This window comes from Teleopsis dalmanni, chromosome 2 (genome assembly GCF_002237135.1).
Source record: "Teleopsis dalmanni isolate 2A chromosome 2, ASM223713v2, whole genome shotgun sequence".
Taxonomy (NCBI): domain Eukaryota; kingdom Metazoa; phylum Arthropoda; class Insecta; order Diptera; family Diopsidae; genus Teleopsis; species Teleopsis dalmanni.
The window spans coordinates 139,325,644-139,327,779 of NC_051847.1; positions in this window are offsets into that span (position 1 = coordinate 139,325,644).

The window sequence follows — 2,136 nt, forward strand, 5'->3', positions numbered from 1 at the left end:
TTTTTGGAGCAAAAAAACAACAGTTGCAGAGGCCAACCAGCATAGCTACGTATTAGAAACACAAGCAGCATTTTTGGCGATGAAGAAACTATTTCCTACATATATATTCCTTTTAACATGTTCCACTCTTTCTTTGATCTTTACTGATTCGTTTGACCATAAGCGTACTGAAAATATTTTTTTTATATACTTTTTTTTTGGATTTATGGAAGATATCGCTACTTATATAAGTGAGGTTCAGGCAACTTTAAAAAACGCTAAAAAGGCTAGTATTAGAGGGTATATAAACCCTACTTTAGCTATCAAGTTAGATAGATTAGACTATCTAAAAGATCATGTTGAGTCAATTCATTTAACTAAAAACTTAGAAGAGGCTTCAGTTTTAAAAGAAGTTTTCCTTGAAAAATATATACAGGCGAGAAAATATCTGGTAAAAATGACTACACATGAAGTAACCACAAACCAAGTAGTTAATACACCTTTAGACTTTAACAACAGTACGGCAAATAGAATGACGACATACGACGCGGTGAGAAACTCCTACCTACGTTTACGGGAAAGATAGAGGATTTAAATTCTTTTCTAAGGAGGTCACAGTTTTATGCTAAAAAGATAAGAGACGAGGACAAACAGGAATTCTTAGAACACATTGTGGAGTGCAAACTACACCACAATGTAAGGTTACGAGTTTCACCGGTTTTCCAAATTCTTTGGAACTTTTGGTAGAAAAACTCAAGTCTACATATATTCCAAAGGACACAGTGTCAACGCTTCTACAGAAAATAGCTGAAACCATTCAAGGCCACAATCAATTAATCACAGATTATAGTGATAGAATGGCCACGCTATTAACAGACCTGAATACGGCGTCTTTACTAAAGAGGAATTACAATGTAACTTCTCTACAAGCGGAAGGAATGTTAGTTGTAATTAAAACCGAAGTATAAAAGGCAAGCAGAAACCAAGCAGCAAGTGGTTAACAAGCCAACCAAAAACAACAACGACACCGACTTCTTAGATATCACAGCCGCTGAAGACCTTATGAAACAGCTCAAAGAAACATGCCAGCAGCGACCAATTTCACCATGCTAGCAGCGAGGTCGTCGCCATACATTTTCTGTGCAACGCGAAGCAACGAAGTATAAGGTGCTAATAGCAAATTCTGGTGCTATTAGCACCAGTATTATTATTAAGTTAGCATAAAATATCAATATTATTAAGTTATAATTAATTTAATAAAAATAAAAAAAAAAGAAAAATGTAATCCTTTTTAAAAAAATTTTAAGTGATAACACTTCTTTTTGGTTGTGTGTAATTATTTTGCCAAATTTTTAATAAATGTGCAGCAAACAACAACAGTAAACATACCAGCCGTAGGCATTTAAAATAGGCAATAACAACTTAGAAGAAAGCTACACAATGTGCACTCGGCAGTTAGAAGTCCCGTTTTTCGAGATTCGTATAAAAGGAGAAGTTAATCAACATAAAGACTTGCTCAGGGGCCACGGAGCAGAACACTTGGCAGAACCAAAGGTAATATTCAACCAGAAACTAAGAAATTTATTAACATTGCTTCCTAGTCCACTAGTGTAGCCCAATCGGAAGCACTGATCCTTAGCAATGCAGCCTTGTCGGTAGCGTTGGTTCCTAATCCACCAGTGTAGCCCAGTCGGTAACACTGACTCTTAGCAACGCAGCCTTATCGGTAGCATTGGTTTCTAGTCCAACAGTGTAGCCCAGTCGGTAACACCGATCCTTAACAACGCAGCCTTGTCGGTAGTGTTGGTTCCTAGTTCACCATTGGTCAGATTTTCTTTATTATTATAGGAATTATAATAATTCTCAATATTTGTAATTGCAATATATGTTGTTAGTAAATAAGTAATAAATATTGTAAAAATTAATTTGAAAAAATAAATAAAGGAATTAAAATAAAATTAACTGGTCATAAATTATTATACGAGAAGATTCAGGGTTATAAAGAAATATTCTTGTAACGACTGTGGGATCCGACGAGCGAAACCTTAGCTGATAAAAAGATTCATTACAAATATTATATTATATTATATGACAATATTATATTATTGGAATAATATTTTCTGTTAATATTATATGCTATTTTTTTTTTTTTTTTTT